Genomic DNA, 21,519 nt, shown 5'->3' with positions numbered 1-21,519 from the left:
AACTATATAAGATGTTAAACTATATAAGATGTTAAACTATATAAGATGCTAAACTATATAAGATGTTAAACTATATAAGATGTTAAACTATATAAGATGTTAAACTATATAAGATGCTAAACTATATAAGATGCTAAACTATATAAGATGCTAAACTATATAAGATGTTAAACTATATAAGATGTTAAACTATATAAGATGTTAAACTATATAAGATGCTAAACTATATAAGATGTTAAACTATATAAGATGTTAAACTATATAAGATGTTAAACTATATAAGATGTTAAACTATATAAGATGCTAAACTATATAAGATGTTAAACTATATAAGATGTTAAACTATATAAGATGTTAAACTATATAAGATGCTAAACTATATAAGATGTTAAACTATATAAGATGTTAAACTATATAAGATGCTAAACTATATAAGATGTTAAACTATATAAGATGCTAAACTATATAAGATGTTAAACTATATAAGATGCTAAACTATATAAGATGTTAAACTATATAAGATGTTAAACTATATAAGATGCTAAACTATATAAGATGTTAAACTATATAAGATGCTAAACTATATAAGATGTTAAACTATATAAGATGCTAAACTATATAAGATGTTAAACTATATAAGATGTTAAACTATATAAGATGCTAAACTATATAAGATGTTAAACTATATAAGATGTTAAACTATATAAGATGTTAAACTATATAAGATGTTAAACTATATAAGATGTTAAACTATATAAGATGTTAAACTATATAAGATGTTAAACTATATAAGATGTTAAACTATATAAGATGTTAAACTATATAAGATGTTAAACTATATAAGATGTTAAACTATATAAGATCCTAAACTATATAAGATGTTAAACTATATAAGATGTTAAACTATATAAGATGTTAAACTATATAAGATGCTAAACTATATAAGATGTTAAACTATATAAGATGTTAAACTATATAAGATCCTAAACTATATAAGATGTTAAACTATATAAGATGTTAAACTATATAAGATGTTAAACTATATAAGATGTTAAACTATATAAGATGTTAAACTATATAAGATGTTAAACTATATAAGATGTTAAACTATATAAGATGTTAAACTATATAAGATGCTAAACTATATAAGATGTTAAACTATATAAGATGTTAAACTATATAAGATGTTAAACTATATAAGATGTTAAACTATATAAGATGTTAAACTATATAAGATGTTAAACTATATAAGATGTTAAACTATATAAGATGTTAAACTATATAAGATGTTAAACTATATAAGATGTTAAACTATATAAGATGCTAAACTATATAAGATGTTAAACTATATAAGATGTTAAACTATATAAGATGTTAAACGATATAAGATGTTAAACTATATAAGATGTTAAACTATATAAGATGTTAAACTATATAAGATGTTAAACTATATAAGATGTTAAACTATATAAGATGTTAAACTATATAAGATGTTAAACTATATAAGATGTTAAACTATATAAGATGTTAAACTATATAAGATGTTAAACTATATAAGATGTTAAACTATATAAGATGTTAAACTATATAAGATGTTAAACTATATAAGATGTTAAACTATATAAGATGTTAAACTATATAAGATGTTAAACTATATAAGATGTTAAACTATATAAGATGCTAAACTATATAAGATGCTCAAGTGTTTCAGAAGTGAAAAAAATGTGCATGTAAACTAGTCGTCTCTCGTCGAATGACAACAAACACATAATTGGATAATCCCGTCCATAGTTCCCACCCCTTACTAGGAGTGGACCAATCACAACAATAAATCATTGAAGTCAGTTGGAGCAGTGTCTTTCCCTTCCCTAAGGATCCAAGGTTTAGACATGGGTAGTTCTCTATTCAGCTCAGCACACAGCGGGAGAGAAGTAAACACTGTACATACCGTATACCTAAAGACATACAGTACACACATCTCCACACTGCACAGCCGGGAGCCAAGGTCTGTGATGTCTCAACTAAGTCTGAGCAACTCTGTCTGTCTGTCTGTCTGTCTGTCTGTCTGTCTGTCTGTCTGTCTGTCTGTCTGTCTGTCTGTCTGTCTGTCTGTCTGTCTGTCTGTCTGTCTGTCTGTCTGTCTGTCTGTCTGTCTGTCTGTCTGTCTGTCTGTCTGTCTGTCTGTCTCTGTCTCTCTCTGTGTGTGCATGTATCCAGCTTTCCTGTTGATATAATTTGAGCTGAGTGACGAGAGAAGAGAGGCGGCTAGGCTCAGAGCTAAATTTAAAACTGTCGAGATCAACCTGACATGTGTAGTGTGCCCCCCCCCCCCCCTGAAGTGACTCTTACCAACTGTATGCATTATGCAAGGATTTCCTCTGTGCTGTCTTAGGAATGCAGCATTCTCTGCATTATCTCAACAACCTCATCTTGTTACACTTCTGGGTAGCAGAGGTTATGTTGTCTTTACAGGTCTGTAGGTCTGATATCTGATTGGAGGTTAACTTTACAGTAACGCTATCGGTCAATAACTTTTGAATCCAAACAAGTCAGGTGTTATAAAGAGACTTAGATTATTTGTCTCTTTGTTCCTCTGTTGAGATTCTCTCTCTCTCTCTCTCTCTCTCTCTCTCTCTCTCTCTCTCTCTCCCCCTCTCCCTCTTCAAAGTATCTGATTAAAGCAAAATGGATGTTGAAGTATCATCAATTATAAAATTATTTCAGCAGAGGTTTGAGAACGAACACTTAGCCATAGAGTTTCAGATATCCCTCAGGGGTAGGAGAGAGAGAGAAGAGGAGAGCGCTCCTGGGAGATAAAAGCTCTGCTTTCATTCAGTCGACTCCATTTTCTAAATCCCTTCTAATCTGTCACAGAACTGCTAAGGGATGTGTGTATGTACGTGTGTCTGAACCCCCAGTTTACAAACAAGTTCAGGGTCTGCCCCTTTGACGGAAATAGCACACCGCTAGCTATTAGCGCTCCACGTGTGTGTGTGTGTGTGTGGCAGCGTTTCATCTCTGCTGGACTCCAACTGCATGTCACAACTCATCAGTCAACAAGAATAGGCTGCCTCCCTCACACACGCTGCCTCCCTCACACACGCTGCCTCCCTCACGCTGCCTCCCTCACGCCCTCACACACGCTGCCTCCCTCACACACGCTGCCTCCCTCACACACGCTGCCTCCCTCACACACGCTGCCTCCCTCACACACGCTGCCTCACTCCCTCACGCTGCCTCCCTTACTCACGCTGCCTCCCTCACGCTGCCTCCCTCACGCTGCCTCCCTCATAATGCCTCCCTCACGCTGCCTCCCTCACGCTGCCTCCCTCACGCTGCCTCCCTCACGCTGCCTCCCTCACGCTGCCTCCCTCATGCTGCCTCCATCATGCTGCCTCCCTCATGCTGCCTCCCTCACGCTACCTCCCTCACGCTGCCTCCCTCATGCCTACTCCCTCACGCTGCCTCCCTCATGCTGCCTCCCTCATGCTGCCTCCCTCATGCTGCCTCCCTTACACACGCTGCCTCCCTCACGCTGCCTCCCTCACGCTGCCTCCCTCACGCTGCCTCCCTCACGCTGCCTCCCTCATGCTGCCTCCCTCACGCTGCCTCCCTTACACACGCTGCCTCCCTCACGCTGCCTCCCTCACACACGTTGCCTCCCTTACACATGTTGCCTCCCTCATGCTGCCTCCCTCACGCTGCCTCCCTCACGCTGCCTCCCTCACACACGTTGCCTCCCTTACACATGTTGCCTCCCTCATGCTGCCTCCCTCATGCTGCCTCACTCCCTCACGCTGCCTCCCTCACGCTGCCTCCAACACGCTGCCTCCCTCATGCTGCCTCCCTCATGCTGCCTCACTCCCTCTCGCTGCCTCCCTTACTCACGCTGCCTCCCTCACGCTGCCTCCCTCAGACATGCTGTCTCAGTCCCTCACGCTGTCTCCCTTACTCACGCTGCCTCCCTCACGCTGCCTCCCTCACGCTGCCTCCCTCATGCTGCCTACCTCATGCTGCCTCCCTTACACACGCTGCCTCCCTCACGCTGCCTCCCTCATGCTGCCTCCCTCATGCTGCCTCACTCCCTCACGCTGCCACCCTTACTCACGCTGCCTCCCTCACGCTGCCTCCCTCATGCTGCCTCCCTCATGCTGCCTCCCTCACGCTGCCTCCCTCATGCTGCCTCCCTTACACACGCTGCCTCCCTCACGCTGCTTCCCTCACGCTGCCTCCCTCACGCTGCCTCCCTCACGCTGCCTCCCTCACCCTGCCTCCCTCATGCTGCCTCCCTCATGCTGCCTCCCTCACGCTGCCTCCCTTACACACGCTGCCTCCCTCACGCTGCCTCCCTCACACACGTTGCCTCCCTTACACATGTTGCCTCCCTCATGCTGCCTCCCTCACGCTGCCTCCCTCACGCTGCCTCCCTCACACACGTTGCCTCCCTTACACATGTTGCCTCCCTCATGCTGCCTCCCTCATGCTGCCTCACTCCCTCACGCTGCCTCCCTCACGCTGCCTCCAACACGCTGCCTCCCTCATGCTGCCTCACTCCCTCACGCTGCCTCCCTTACTCACGCTGCCTCCCTCACGCTGCCTCCCTCAGACATGCTGTCTCAGTCCCTCACGCTGTCTCCCTTACTCACGCTGCCTCCCTCACGCTGCCTCCCTCACGCTGCCTCCCTCATGCTGCCTACCTCATGCTGCCTCCCTTACACACGCTGCCTTCCTCACGCTGCCTCCCTCACGCTGCCTCCCTCACGCTGCCTCCCTCATGCTGCCTCCCTCATGCTGCCTCACTCCCTCACGCTGCCACCCTTACTCACGCTGCCTCCCTCACGCTGCCTCCCTCATGCTGCCTCCCTCATGCTGCCTCCCTCACGCTGCCTCCCTCATGCTGCCTCCCTTACACACGCTGCCTCCCTCACGCTGCTTCCCTCACGCTGCCTCCCTCACGCTGCCTCCCTCACGCTGCCTCCCTCACCCTGCCTCCCTCATGCTGCCTCCCTCATGCTGCCTCCCTCATGCTGCCTCCCTCCCTCACGCTGCCTCCCTCACGCTGCCTCCCTCACACACGCTGCCTCCCTTACTCACACTGCCTCCCTCACGCTGCCTCCCTCACGCCAACTCCCTCACGCTGCCTCCCTCACGCTGCCTCCCTCACGCTGCCTCCCTCACGCTGCCTCCCTCACGCTGCCTCCCTCACGCTGCCTCCCTCACGCTGCCTCCCTCACGCTGCCTCCCTCACGCTGCCTCCCTCCCTCACGCTGCCTCCCTCCCTCATGCTGCCTCCCTCATGCTGCCTCCCTCATGCTGCCTCCCTCCCTCATGCTGCCTCCCTCACGCTGCCTCCCTTACGCTGCCTCCCTCATGCTGCGTCCCTCATGCTGCCTCCCTCACGCTGCCTCCCTCACGCTGCCTCCCTCCCTCACGCTGCCTCCCTCCCTCACGCTGCCTCCCTCCCTCATGCTGCCTCCCTCACGATGCCTCCCTCACACTGTCTCCCTCATGCTGCCTCCCTCACGCTGCCTCCCTCACACACGCTGCAACACACATGCTGCCTCCCTGTAAATTGTCCGGCTGTGATTTTATGAACATTTCGGCAGTCTTATGGGTTTGGGGGTAGAAGCTGTTGAGGAGCCTTTTGGACCTAGATTTGGTGCTCCGGGTACCGCTTGCCGTGCGGTAGCAGAGAGAACAGTCTATGACTCGGGTGGCTGGAGTCTCTGAGAATTTTATGGGCTTTCCTCTGACACCGTCTAGTATATAAGTCCTGGATGGCAAGAAGCTTGGCCCCAGTAATGTACTGGGCCGTTCGCACTACCCTCTGTAGCGCCTTACGGTCAGATGCCGAGCACTTGCCAAACCAGGCGGTGATGCAACCGGTCAGGATGCTCTCGATGGTGCAGCTGTAGAACCTTTTGAGTGTGTGTGTGTGTGCAGGCATAGCAGAGGAGAGCAGGGGACAGCCATAGGGGATTCCACGTTGCTGTGATCTGATGGCGGATGAATAAAACAGTTTACTTATGCTATAATATCTGGCATGGTCACGCGAGAGAGGTAACAGCTGGCTCTGGTCTACTTATTGTCCCCTGCTGCTCGCCCCACCCACTCCAAAAGAAAATGAGGGAGTGGGATGTCTCACTTTCTCTACCGTCTCTGATCTGAACACAGAGAGGATGAGATGAAGCCTTCTGATTGGACCTCATAGAAATACAACATCTGAGTCTGATTCCATGGCCACCCATGGAGAGATGGCCACCCATGGAGAGAGAGAGAGAGAGAGAGAGAGAGAAGGGGATAGAGAGAAAGTGAGAGAGAAAGAAAGAGAGAGAGAAAGAGAGAGAGAAAGAGAGGGGGAGAGAAAGATATGGCATGAGGGAGAGAGAGAGAGAGACAGAAAGAGAAAGAGAAAGAGAGAAAGAGACAGAGAAAGGGATAGAGAGAAAGAGAGAGAGAGTTAGCATGGGGGGGAAGATACGGTGGTATTGCTGGCTCTGGGCAACATCACTATGGCGGAAGAGCAACCTGTTGCCATGGCGACAACATAGAAGCAATAGGTCAAAACTGTTGGGGAATGTATCTGAAAAAAACATATTTACTGGTGGTCTGACCTGTAATAACCAGACTGGTGGTCTGACCTGTAATAACCAGACTGGTGGTCTGACCTGTAATAACCAGACTGGTGGTCTGACATGTAATAACCAGACTGGTGGTCTGACCTGTAATAACCAGACTGGTGGTCTGACCTGTAATAACCAGACTGGTGGTCTGACCTGTAATAACCAGACTGGTGGTCTGACCTGTAATAACCAGACTGATGGTCTGACCTGTAATAACCAGACTGGTGGTCTGACATGTAATTACCAGACTGGTGGTCTGACCTGTAATAACCAGACTGGTGGTCTGACCTGTAATAACCAGACTGGTGGTCTGACCTGTAATAACCAGACTGGTGGTCTGACCTGTAATAACCAGACTGGTGGTCTGACCTGTAATAACCAGACTGGTGGTCTGACCTGTAATAACCAGACTGGTGGTCTGACCTGTAATAACCAGACTGGTGGTCTGACCTGTAATAACCAGACTGGTGGTCTGACCTGTAATAACCAGACTGGTGGTCTGACCTGTAATAACCAGACTGGTGGTCTGACCTGTAATAACCAGACTGGTGGTCTGACCTGTAATAACCAGACTGGTGGTCTGACCAGTAATAACCAGACTGGTGGTCTGACCTGTAATAACCAGACTGGTGGTCTGACCAGTAATAACCAGACTGGTGGTCTGACCAGTAATAACCAGACTGGTGGTCTGACATGTAATAACCAGACTGGTGGTCTGACCTGTAATAACCAGACTGGTGGTCTGACCAGTAATAACCAGACTGGTGGTCTGACCTGTAATAACCAGACTGGTGGTCTGACCTGTAATAACCAGACTGGTGGTCTGACCAGTAATAACCAGACTGGTGGTCTGACATGTAATAACCAGACCGGTGGTCTGACCTGTAATAACCAGACTGGTGGTCTGACCTGTAATAACCAGACTGGTGGTCTGACCTGTAATAACCAGACCGGTGGTCTGACCTGTAATAACCAGACCGGTGGTCTGACCTGTAATAACCAGACCGGTGGTCTGACCTGTAATAACCAGACTGGTGGTCTGACCTGTAATAACCAGACCGGTGGTCTGACCTGTAATAACCAGACCGGTGGTCTCACCTGTAATAACCAGACCGGTGGTCTGACCTGTAATAACCAGACCGGTGGTCTGACCTGTAATAACCAGACCGGTGGTCTGACCTGTAATAACCAGACTGGTGGTCTGACCAGTAATAACCAGACTGGTGGTCTGACCTGTAATAACCAGACTGGTGGTCTGACCTGTAATAACCAGACTGGTGGTCTGACCTGTCATAACCAGACTGGTGGTCTGACCTGTAATAACCAGACTGGTGGTCTGACCTGTAATAACCAGACTGGTGGTCTGACCTGTAATAACCAGACTGGTGGTCTGACCTGTAATAACCAGACTGGTGGTCTGACCAGTAATAACCAGACTGGTGGTCTGACCTGTAATAACCAGACTGGTGGTCTGACCTGTAATAACCAGACTGGTGGTCTGACCTGTAATAACCAGACTGGTGGTCTGACCTGTAATAACCAGACTGGTGGTCTGACCAGTAATAACCAGACTGGTGGTCTGACCTGTAATAACCAGACTGGTGGTCTGACATGTAATAACCAGACTGGTGGTCTGACCTGTAATAACCAGACTGGTGGTCTGACCTGTAATAACCAGACTGGTGGTCTGACCTGTAATAACCAGACTGGTGGTCTGACCAGTAATAACCAGACTGGTGGTCTGACCTGTAATAACCAGACTGGTGGTCTGACCAGTAATAACCAGACTGGTGGTCTGACCTGTAATAACCAGACTGGTGGTCTGACCTGTAATAACCAGACTGGTGGTCTGACCTGTAATAACCAGACTGGTGGTCTGACATGTAATAACCAGACTGGTGGTCTGACCTGTAATAACCAGACTGGTGGTCTGACCTGTAATAACCAGACTGGTGGTCTGACCTGTAATAACCAGACTGGTGGTCTGACCAGTAATAACCAGACTGGTGGTCTGACCTGTAATAACCAGACTGGTGGTCTGACCAGTAATAACCAGACTGGTGGTCTGACCTGTAATAACCAGACTGGTGGTCTGACCTGTAATAACCAGACTGGTGGTCTGACCTGTAATAACCAGACTGGTGGTCTGACCAGTAATAACCAGACTGGTGGTCTGACCTGTAATAACCAGACTGGTGGTCTGACCAGTAATAACCAGACTGGTGGTCTGACCTGTAATAACCAGACTGGTGGTCTGACCTGTAATAACCAGACTGGTGGTCTGACCTGTAATAACCAGACTGGTGGTCTGACATGTAATAACCAGACTGGTGGTCTGACCTGTAATAACCAGACTGGTGGTCTGACCTGTAATAACCAGACTGGTGGTCTGACCTGTAATAACCAGACTGGTGGTCTGACCAGTAATAACCAGACTGGTGGTCTGACCTGTAATAACCAGACTGGTGGTCTGACCAGTAATAACCAGACTGGTGGTCTGACCTGTAATAACCAGACTGGTGGTCTGACCTGTAATAACCAGACTGGTGGTCTGACCTGTATTTGGGGAGTTTCTCCCATTCTTCTCTGCAGATCCTCTCAGGCTATGTCAGCTCTGGCTGGGGTGCTTTGCTGCACATCTATTTTCAGGTCTCTCCAGAGAGGTTCAAGTCCGGTCTCTGGCTGGGCCACTCAAGGACATTGAGACTTGTCCCGATGCCACTCCTGCATTGTCTTGGCTGTGTGCTTAGGGTCGTTGTCCTGTTGGAAGTGAACCTTCGTCACAGTCTGAGGTCCTGAGCGCTCTGGAGCAGGTTTTCATCAAGGATCTCTCTGTACTTTGCTCTGTTCATCTTTCCTTCGATCCTGACTAGTCTCCCAGTCCCTGCCGCTGAAAAACATCCCAATAGCAGGATGCTGCCACCAGGGGGAGCACCCCCCTATCCACATCGACGGGACAGTAGTGGAAAGTTTGAAGTTCCTCAGCGTACACATCACGGACAAACTGAAATGGTCCACCCACACAGGCAGCGTGGTGAAGAAGGCGCAGCAGCGCCTCTTCAACCTCAGGAGGCTGAAGAAATGTGGCTTGTCACAATCGAGAGCATCCTGTCGGGCTGTATCACCGTCTGGTACGGCAACTGCTCCGCCCACAACCGTAAGGCTCTCCAGAGGGTAATGAGGTCTGCACAACGCATCGCCGGGGGCAAACTACCTGCCCTCCAAGACACCTACACCACCCGATATCACAGGAAGGCCAGAAAGATCATCAAGGACAAAAACCACCCGAGCCACTGCCTGTTCACCATGCTATCATCCAGAAAGCGAGGTCAGTACAGGTGCATCAAAGCTGGGACAGAGAGACTGAATAACAGCTTCTAGTTCAAGGCCATCAGACTGTTAAACAGCCATCACTAACATTGAGTGGCTGCTGCCAACATACTGACTCAAATCTATAGCCACTTAAATAATAAAAAATTGGATGTAATAAATGTATCACTAGTCACTTTACACAATGCCACTTTATATAATGTTTACATACCCTACATTACTCATCTCATATGTATATACTGTACTCTATACCATCTACTGCATCTTGCCTATGCCGTCCGGCCATCGCTCATCCATATATTTATATGTACATATTCTTATTCATTCCTTACACTTGTGTGTATAAGGTAGTTGTTGTGAAATTGTTAGATTACTTATAGATACTTACTGCATGGTCGGAACTATAAGCACAAGCATTTCGCTACACTCGCATTAACATCTGCTACCCATGTGTATGTGACCAATACAATTTGATTTGATTTGAGATTTGATTTGACCATTCTTCACCATAGGGATGGTGCCAGGTTTCCTCCAGATGTGACGCTTGGCATTCAGCCAAAGAGTTCAAGCTTGGTTTCATCAGACCAGAGAATCTTGTTTCTCACGGTCTAAGAGTCCTTTAGGTGGAGTGCTGCAGAGATGGTTGTCTTTCTGGAATGTTCTCTCATCTCCACAGAGGAACTCTGGAGCTCTGTCAGAGTAACCATCGGGTTCCTGGTCACCTCCCCAACTAAGACCCTTCTCCCCAGATTGCTCAGTTTGGCCGGGCGGCCAGCTCTAGGAAGAATCTTGGTGGTTCCAAACTTCTTCCATTTAGGAAGGATTGAGGCCACTGTGTTCTTGAGGACCTTCAATAATGCAGATATGTTTTGGTACCCTTCCCCAGATCTGTGTCTCGACACAATCCTGTCTCGGAGCTCTGCTGACAATTCTTTCGACCTCATGGCTTAGTTTTTGCTCTGACATGCACTGTCAACTGTGGGACCATATATAGACAGGTGTGTGCCTTTCCAAATCAATTCCAATCAATTTACCACAACAGGATGCACCTGAGCTCAATTCGAGTCTCCCATAGCGACGGGTCTGAATACTTATTTAAATAAGGTATTATTAAATTTGCAAACATTTCTAAACCCTGTTTTCGCTTTGACGTTATGGCGTATTGTGTGCAGACTGATAATGAAAAATAATAATTTAATACATTTGAGAAAAAGGCCGTAACGTAACAGAATATGGAATAGGGATCTGAATACTTTGTTTATTATATATTATTTAAATATTTAATTATTTAACTAGTCAGTCTCTTTGGGATCGCGGGACGCTTGCGTCCCAACAGCCTGTTAAAATGTAGAGCGCCAGATTTAAAAAAAAATCTATAAAATCAAACTTTATTAAATTACACATATAAGATACCAAATTAAAGCTACACTCGTTGTGAATCCAGCCAACATGTCAGATTTCAAAAAGGCTTTTCGGCGAAAGCATAAGATGCTATTATCTGATGACAGCACAACAGTAAACAAACAGAGTAGCATATTTCAACACTGCAAGCACGACACAAAACGCAGAAATAAAATATAAATCATGCCTTGCCTTCGACGAAATTCTTTTGTTGGCACTCCAATATGTCCCATAAACATCACAAATGGTCCTTTAGTTCGATTAATTCCGTCCATATATATCCAAATTGTCCATTTATTTGGCGCCGTTGTACCAGGAAAAACAGCGTTCAATTTGCGCAAAATCACGACAAAATATCTAAAAGATTACCTCTAAACTTTGCCAAAACATTTCAAAGTACTTTTGTAATACAACTTAAGGTATTTGTAAACGTTAATAATCGATCAAATTGAAGACGGGTCAATCTGTTTTCAATACAGGATATCAACAAACTCACGGTACTTTTCAAGTCTTGCTCAACTCTCAAACATAAACACACGACGTCACTCCACTTCCGGGTCAATATCTTTCTCAGTTTACTAAGAAAAAACCTTAACCTTTTTCCATACAATGGCGACATCCAGTGGAAGCAGTAGAAACTGCGTGGATAGTGATTAGAATTCTGGTGTGCCCATGATAACCCATTGAACATACAGGAACTTAACAATAAAAAAGTTAGTCCTCAGGGTTTTGACTGCTATATAAGTTCTGTTATACTTACAGATATGATGCAAACAGTTTTAGAAACTTCAGAATGTTTTCTATCCAAATCTACTAATACTATGCATATCTTATATTCTGGGGATGAGTAGCACGAAGTTGAAATTGCGCACGCTATTTTTCCCTAAGTGAAAACTCTGCACCCTATCCTCAAGAAGTTTTAAGAACAAATTCTTATTTACAATGACGGCCTACCAAAAGGCAAAAGGCCTCCTGCGGGGACGGGGGCCTGGGATCCAAAAAATAAATACAATATAAATATAGGACATAACACACATCACAACAAGAGAGACACATCACTACATAAAGAGAGAGGCTGTAGGCTACTGTAGGCTATATCATAGAAATCCAAAGCTATTTCCATGTGAATGTTATTGGATTTGCTCCATTGGTTTTGAGGGTTGGCCTATATTATGCTTAAATAGCCACAAAAGCCTATTGGCTACTGTCTAAAACTATAACAGTACAGCTCCTCAGTATTCACGTAAACGAGCCCCGGAAGTTGCACAATATTTCTCACAACGTTCACGTTTCCGCTTACGAAACCAAACATTTTCTCAGTGACCCCAAACATTTTAGGGAACATTGCTGGGGTCCTTGATGATCTTCTTCTGGTCCTTCCTGTGACACCTGGTGTTGTAGGTGTTCTGGAGGACAGGTAGTGAGCATCCAACGGTGCGTTGGGCTTCCCACCTTCTGTAGCGTACCACCCTCTGTAGCACCATGCGTTCCACGGTGGTGGACTTGCCATACTAGGCTGTGATGCAGCCCGACAGTATGCTCTCGATGGGGCTCCTGTAGAATACCGTGAGATACTAGGCTGTGATGCAGCCCGACAGTATGCTCTCGATGGGGCTCCTGTAGAATACCGTGAGATACTAGGCTGTGATGCAGCCCGACAGCATGCTCTCGATGGGGCTCCTGTAGAATACCGTGAGATACTAGGCTGTGATGCAGCCCGACAGTATGCTCTCGATGGGGCTCCTGTAGAATACCGTGAGATACTAGGCTGTGATGCAGCCCGACAGTATGCTCTCGATGGGGCTCCTGTAGAATACCGTGAGAGCCCCCTGGGGGCGACATTTCTTCAGCGTCCTGGAGGTTGAAGAGTCCCTGTCGTGCTTTCTTCACCACAGTATTTGTGTGATATTACCATTTCAGCTCCTTGAGATGTGTACGCCGAGGAATTTGTCGTTTTTTGACCTTCTCCTCTGGCGGCCCCATTGATGAGGACATGATCAGCCTGGTTCCTCCTGAAGGTTTCCTCCAGCTCCTTTGTTTTGTGTTGGAGGGAGAGGTCGTTTACCTGGCACCACGCTGCCAGAGTGTCTTCCTCCTCGCTGTAGGCCATCTCGTCATTGTTGGTGATCAGGCCTACTACTGTCGTGCCGTCAGCTAACAGTTGGAACTGTGTAAGGCCATACAGTCGTGGGTATACAGGCAGTACAGAAGGAGATTGAGGACGCGTCCTTGTGGAGCCCCTCCCCCCTGAGGTGGTACCGTAAGGAAGTCCAGGACATAGTTACAAAGGGAAGAGTTCAGTCCCAAGGGCCATGATCTTTGTGGTGAGCTTAAAGGGCACTTTCGTATTGAAGGCCAAGCTGTAGTTGATGAACAGCATCCTCACATACTTTATGCATTTGCGGAATAATTTAAATTTGTGTAAAACAGATCCGTAGCACAGAGAAGTTAATAACCTTTCTGTCACAGGCGTTCCGCTAGCGAACCACCTCGACAACATCCGATGAAATTGCAGAGCGCCAAATTCAAAATACAGAAATAGTCATAATGAACATTCATAAAAATACAAGTGTTATACATCGGCTTAAAGATTAACTTCTTGTTAATCCAGCCGCTTTGTCAGATTTCAAAAACTCAGTTTTGTTGGCGTGTATTGTTCAGTAATCCACTGGCTCCAAGGCGGTCAAAACATGCAGACGAATACATCCTAATAGTACCGGTAAAGTTCGTTGAAACATGTCAAACGATGTTCATAATTAATCCTCAGGTTGTCAATTGTCTAAATAATCGATAATATTTCAACCGGACAATAGCGTATTCAATAGAAAGGAAAAACAACGAAGGGAGCGCAATTGGTCACGCACGCAAACCAGCACTGCATGCTTCTACAGTCCACTGACAGAAAGGTGTCATTCTTCTTCATTTTTCAGAAAACAAGCCTGAAACAATGTCTAAAGACTGTTGACATCTAGTGGAAGCCATAGGAACTGCAAGCTGGCTCCTAACCCATTAGATACTCTATAGGAACTGCACGTATTCAATTGAAGACTACCCACATCAAAAAAAATCCCACATCCTGGATGGATTTTCCTCAGGTTTTCACCTGCCATATCAGTTCTGTTACACTCACAGACATTATTTTAACAGTTTTGGAAACTTTAGATTGTTTTCTATCCAAATCTATTATATGCATATCCTAGCTTCTGGGCCTGAGTAACAGGCAGTTTACTTTGGGCACGCTTCTCATCCAGACGTCGAAATACTGCCCCCAAGCCATAAGAAGTTAATGCGTTTGAGCCAATCAGTTGTGTTATGGCAAGGTAGAGGTGGTATACAGAGGATAGCCCTATTTGGTAAAAGACCAAGTACATATTATGGCAAGAACAGCTCAAATAAGCAAAGAGTAATGACAGTCCATCATTACATTAAGACAGGAAGGTCACTTTGAAAGTTTCTTCAAGTGCAGTCGCAAAAACCATCAAGCGGAATGAGGAAACTGGCTCTCATGAGGACCGCCACAGGAAAGGAAGACCCAGAGTTACCTTTGCTGCAGAGGATAAGTTCATTAGAGTTAACTGCACCTCAGATTGCAGCACAAAAAAGTGCTTCACAGAGTTTAACCCTTGTGTTGCCTTGTGGGTAAAAAATGACCTACCACTATCTGAGAAAACCCCCTACATGATATTTATTAAACTTGAAATGTGATGACTTTTCCTAGAGTGACTCCAACGTTAGAAAAAGGGAAACATCGCCTTTGTTCATATTTCCATGAAAGCTGTACACCACCAGGCTAGAAAGAATGTCTTAGGGTCATTTTGAAAAATAACACACACACACACACTGAGAAATGTAGATTATGTGTGCTACTGATTGAAACATTTCTTGAAAGTATTGTTTACTAATGGGGAATGTATTCAGAGGCTATAAAGGTGCTGCAGATGACAGTCCTCTCAGTTATCTCTTTGCTGAAGCCATGAGTGACAAATAAAATGGTCCTTGTCACCATATAACATTCCTAATGACACAAATTGTCATAAGGAAGACCCCAGGGCCCACAAGACATGCAGTGCCCACAAGACATGCAGTTGCCCATGCCCAGGACATTGCCTCAACATTCTACATGTTCATCACACCAGCAATCGAAAAAATCATCCTGGAAATGACACATTTGGGAAATATGCGGAGCCGGGAGGGTTGTGTCGTTTTGGGACCTCTTTGTGTTCACTTGTTTTGGCGCCTCAACATCCCTCAGTATCACCATCAATGCACCCGTCCACTCACTTCCACTACTGACTACACACACCATTGTTACTTGGATATAGTTTACTTTATTTAATAAATATGTTTGTAATTTCTTTATCTCCTCGTTATCTCCCTCTTTGTTACAGGCTACGGAACGGCTCATATCATCTTTGTCCATTATGGCACCGTATACCCTATATAGTGCTCTACTGTTGACCCGGGAGTAGGGAATATAGGTTGTCTTGTGGGATGCAGACCTCCATGTTGCCTCGGTGTTGTGTGTGGTGCTGTGGTATAGTGGTGGACCAGTATACTGGTATTACCATATAGATTGGCTGTCCTGGCCTGGCTGACAGTTGCATTTTGATGGAACAGAGGAAGATGGAATGATGGTGATGGAATGGTTTTTTGCCATGTAGGATAGGAGGGGGTAGTGGCCAGACCTCAAGGGGGTTTGTGTGTGTGTGTGTGTGTGTGTGTGTGTGTGTGTGTGTGTGTGTGTGTGTGTGTGTGTGTGTGTGTGTGTGTGTGTGTGTGTGTGTGTGTGTGTGTGTGTGTATGTGTATGTGTATGTGTGTGTGTGTGTGTGTGTGTGTGTGTGTGTGTGTAAGTGTGTGTCCATGGAAAAGGTCATACACACAGAAACACAGAGGGCACATATTGTATATTCATCCCATCTTATTTCAACAACCAGCCAGAAGACCAGGAAGGAAATGAATAATGGAGGGACGGAGATGGATCCTGTCCATCCTGTACCCTGATTTACAGAGCAAGAGGACACTGACCCTAGTGTGATGGCTGTAGAGCGTGACGGAACATAACATAGCCTGGTAGATACAGTGTCACCTGGTCAACCGTAATACAGAGTTGCAGAGTTCTAGGAAGGATCAGTTCATTTAATAAGCTTAAAGGGATGTGCTATTATTTCCTCGTTGGGACACTGTTCTCTCTGTGCTCTGTTACTCTATATGGAAATGTTATTTCTCCCACTTACAGAGTGGCCGGGTTTCAATCATAGGCATGTTGTCAACAAGTGTACTGCACTGCCGACAACGTCCCTTTAAAAAGGTATTTTCCCAGATGTTGGCCATTTCTTTATGAAACAAATTACCTGCAGTCAAGGTTGGGGAGTAACTGATAACATGTCATCAGTTACATGTAATCTGATTACAAAAAAAAAAAGAATCAGTTATATTACCAGCAGAAATGGTATAATCAGATTACAGATACTTTTGAAAAAGTGGATTACTTCTTGGATTACTTTTAAATTCAGAAAGGATGTTTTGGGGAGAGAAAAAAAAAACATGATGACACTTTTCTGTTTTTCTCAATGACATTCAATTCAGCATTGGACGAAGGATCAAGTTGAAGTTTGTTCCTCCTGAGGCAGTCATGATTACACACCAAATGTGTTTGATGGATCCATTTTTTTTTATGCCTTTCAAAGATGCACCCCATGATCTTAAGCACAACAAACTCACAACATATACAGTATGAATTGGATTCGTAACATATACAGTATGAATTGGATTCGTAACATATACAGTATGAATTGGATTCGTAACATATACAGTATGAATTGGATTCGTAACATATACAGTATGAATTGGATTTGTAACATATAATACGAACTGCAAAAAAAATAAAGGACGTAGCATATTACAGGATGTAACAAATCACACGAAATGGATGACATAGTACACAATTTGATGACGTAGTATACAATTTCATGATGTAGCACACGAAAAACAGGGACCACTTTTGACTCGGAAGCACCACTCAAAACTACTGGCTGAAAATATACAAAAGTTCAAGAGTTCAAAGGTTAAGGTATTTCCAAAGTAATCAGATTGTTACTGAGTTTGTTACATTACTGATTACAATTTTGGACAGGTGACTAGTAACTGTAACAGATTACATTTAGAAAGTAACCTAGGCAACCCTGCCTGCAGCGGCTTTGATTGAATCCCGGCCTGCGTCCTTCTAATGATTGTAAAACAACTTAGTTGACGTTTACCAGAGGACTCCACGTTCAGCTACAGACACACTTCATTAACATGGTGACAATGACCCTGCCTCACCCCAATTATCACCTGCATTACTGCCATCACTCTCCCTGATTATCTGAGGAAAACACACACACACACACACACGCGCACCTCATTTGCAGGATGAAAACCTCCAGGTTTTGAAAACGTGTAGGCTTACTTGCCTCGTCAACACTGTCACCTTGACGATAATGATCAATAGCCTCATATTTGAAGTCTTCACTCAGTCAGAAAGAGCTAATGAAGAGCATTACAGACAGACAGACACAGAGAATGATCTGTAAGGTCCCTTAGTCGAGCAGCGAATGTCAAACACAGATTCAACCACAAAGACCAGGGAGGTTTTTCCAATGCCTCGCAAAAGAAGGACACCTATTGGTAGTTACACTTTGAATGGTGTATCATTACAGCCTGTCACTACAAAGATACAGGCGTCCTTCGTTACTCAGTTGCCGGAGAGGAAAGTGTTTCATCTTATACCCTAGAAAGATGGCGCCGGAGGGCAGGGATGCCGTCTTATCAATCACGCTATTTTGTTAGTTTTTTCACGTTGTTCGTAACTTGTTTTGTACATAATGTTGCTGCTACCGTCTCTTATGACCGAAAAGAGCTTCTGGACATCAGAACTGGGATTACTCATCTCAAGTTGGACAAGGAGTTCTTCTTCAATGATTCGGACGCGAGAGATATACTACAGACACTCAACCAGGCCCAGATTCCAGTGATTCGCTGGAAAAGGAAACGTAGGTTTTGCAGAAAGAGATCAGGATGCCTTGTGAGGATCAGGCAACGAGTGGCTAATCTGCTTTTGCCTTCCGTCCTGCTAGCTAACGTTCAATCGCTGGAAAACAAATGGGACGAACTGAAAGCACATATATTATAAAAAACTGTAATATCTTATGTTTCACTGAGTCTGAACGACGATATTTAGAACATACAGCTGGCGGGTTATACACTCTATCGGCAGGACAGAACAGCAGCCTCTGGTAAGACACAGGGCGGGGGCCTATGCATATTTGTAAACAATAGCTGGAGCATGATATCTAAGGGTTTAGCTTACCTCGTGATAAGCTGCAGACCACACTATTTACCTAAAGAGTTTTCATCTGTATTTTTCATAGCTGTCTACATACCACCACAGACCGAGGCTGGCACTAAAATCGCACTCAATGAGCAGTATTCCACCAATAGCAAGCAGGAAAATGCTCATCCAGAGGCGGTGCTCCTAGTGGCCGGGGACTTTAATGCAGGGAAACTTAAATCAGTTTTTACCAAATTTCTATCAGCATGTTAAATGTGCAACCAGAGGAACAAAAATTCTAGACCACTTTTACTCCACACACAGAGACATCCATTTACCCTCCACACACCCTCGCCCTCCATTTGGTAAATCTGACCATAACTCAATCCTCCTGATTCCTGCTTACAAGCAACATTTAAAGCAGGAAGCACCAGTGACTAGATCAATAAAAAAGTGGTCAGATGAAGCAGATGCTAAGCTACAGGACTGTTTTGCTATCACAGACTGGAATATGTTCCGTGATTCTTCCAATGGCATTGAGGAGTACACCACATCAGTCACTGGCTTTATTAATAAGTGCATCGAGGACGTCGTCCCCACAGTGATTGTACGTACATACCCCAACCAGAAGCCATGGATTACAAGCAAACATTCGCACTGAGCTAAAGGCTAGAGCTGCTGCTTTCAAGGAGAAGGACACTAACCATGGAAGCTTATAAGAAATCCCGCTATGTCCTCCAATGAACCATCAAACAGGCAAAGCATCAATACGGGACTAAGATCGAATAGTACTACACCGGCTGCAATGCTCGTCCGATGTGGCAGGGCTTGCATACTAATACAGACTACAAAGGGAAGCACAGCCGAGAGCTGCCCAGTGACACGAGCCTACCAGATGAGCTAAATAACTTGTATTCTCGCTTCGAGGCAAGCAACACTGAGGCATGCATGAGAGCACCAGCTGTTCCGGACAACTGTGTGACCACGCTCTCCGTAGCCGATGTGAGTAAGACCTTTAAACAGGTCAACATTCACAAGGCTGCAGGGTCAGACGGATTACCAGGATTTGTACTCAAAGCATGCGCTGACCAACTGGCAGGTGTCTTCACTGTCATGTTCAACCTCTACCTGTCTGAGTCTGTAAAACAAACATGTTTCAAGCAGACCAACATAGTGCCTGTGCCCAAGAACACTAAGGTAACCTTCCTAAATGACTACCGAACCGTAGCACTCACATCTGTAGCCATGAAATTCTTGGAAAGGCTGCTCATGGCTCACATCAACACCATTATCCCAGAAACCCTAGACCCACTCCAATTTGCGTACCGCCCAAACAGATCCACAGATGATGCAATCTCTATTGCACTCCACACTGCCCTTTCCCACCTGGACAAAAGGAACACTTATGTGAGAATGCTATTCATTGACTACAGCTCAGCGTTCAACACCATAGTACCCTCAAAGCTCATCACTAAGCTAAGGACCCTGGGACTAAACACCTCCCTCTGCAACTGTACCCTGACGGGCCGCCCCTAGGCGGTAAGGGTAGGTAACAACACATCCGCCACGCTGATCCTCAACACGGGGGCCCCTCAGGTGTGCGTGCTCAGTCCACTCCTGTACTCCCTGTTCACTCATGACTGCACGGCCAGGCACGACTCCAACACCATCATTAAGTTTGCTGATGACACAACAGTGGTAGGCCTGATCACCGACATCATCATAGGGAGGAGAACAGAGACTTGGCCGTTTGGTGCCAGGACAACAACCTCTCCCTCAACGTGATCAAGACAAAGGAAATTATTGTGGACTACCGGAAAAGGAGGACCGAGCACACCCCCATTCTCATCGACAGGGCTGTAGTGGAGCAGGTTGAGAGCTTCAAGTTCCTTGGCGTCCACATCACCAACAAACTAACATGGTCTAAGCACACCAAGACAGTCGTGAAGAGGGCACAACAAAACCTATTCCCCCCCAGGAGACTGAACATATTTGGCATGGGTCCTCAGATCCTCAAAAGGTTCTACAGCTGCACCATCGAGAGCATTCTGACAGGTTGCATCACTGCCTGGTACGGCAACTGCTCGGCCTCCGACTGCAAGGTACTACGGAGGGTAGTGCGTATGGCCCAGTACATCACCAGGCCAAGCTTCCTGCCATCCAGGACCTCTATACCAGGCGGTGTCAGAGGAAGGCCCTAGAAATTGTCAAGGACTCCAGCCACCCTAGTCATAGACTGTTCTCTCTGCTACCGCATGGCAAGCGGTACCAGAGCGCCAAGTCTAGGTCCAAGAGGCTTCTAAACAGCTTCTACCCCCAAGCCATAAGACTCCTGAACAGCTAATCAAATGGCTACCCAGACTATTTGCATTGCCCCCCCCCCCCCCCCCCCCCATCTTTTACACTGCTACTACTCTCTGTTATTATCTATGCATAGTCACTTTAATAAATCTACCTACATGTACATATTACATAATTACCTCGACACCGGTGCCCCCGCACATTGACTCTGTACCGGTATAAAGCCCCACTATTGTTATTTACCGCTGCTCTTTAATCATTTGTTATTCTTATCTCTTACTTTTTGGTGGATTTTCTTAAAACTGCGTTGTTGTTTAAGGACTTGTAAGTAAGCATTTCACTGTAACGTCTACACCTGTTGTATTCGGCGCATGTGACAAATCAAATTTGATTTGAATTGAAGGAAACCGCTCAGCGATTTCACCATGAAGCCAACAGTGACTTTAAAACAGTGGGTATGATAGGAGAAAACTGAGGATGGATCAACAACATTGTAGTTACTCCACAATACTAACCTAATTGACAGAGTGCAAAGAGGAAAGCCGGTACAGAA

The sequence above is a fragment of the Salvelinus alpinus genome, chromosome 8 (genome assembly GCF_045679555.1).
Source record: "Salvelinus alpinus chromosome 8, SLU_Salpinus.1, whole genome shotgun sequence".
NCBI classification, from domain to species: domain Eukaryota; kingdom Metazoa; phylum Chordata; class Actinopteri; order Salmoniformes; family Salmonidae; genus Salvelinus; species Salvelinus alpinus.
Note: the sequence above shows the minus strand (reverse complement) of the source record.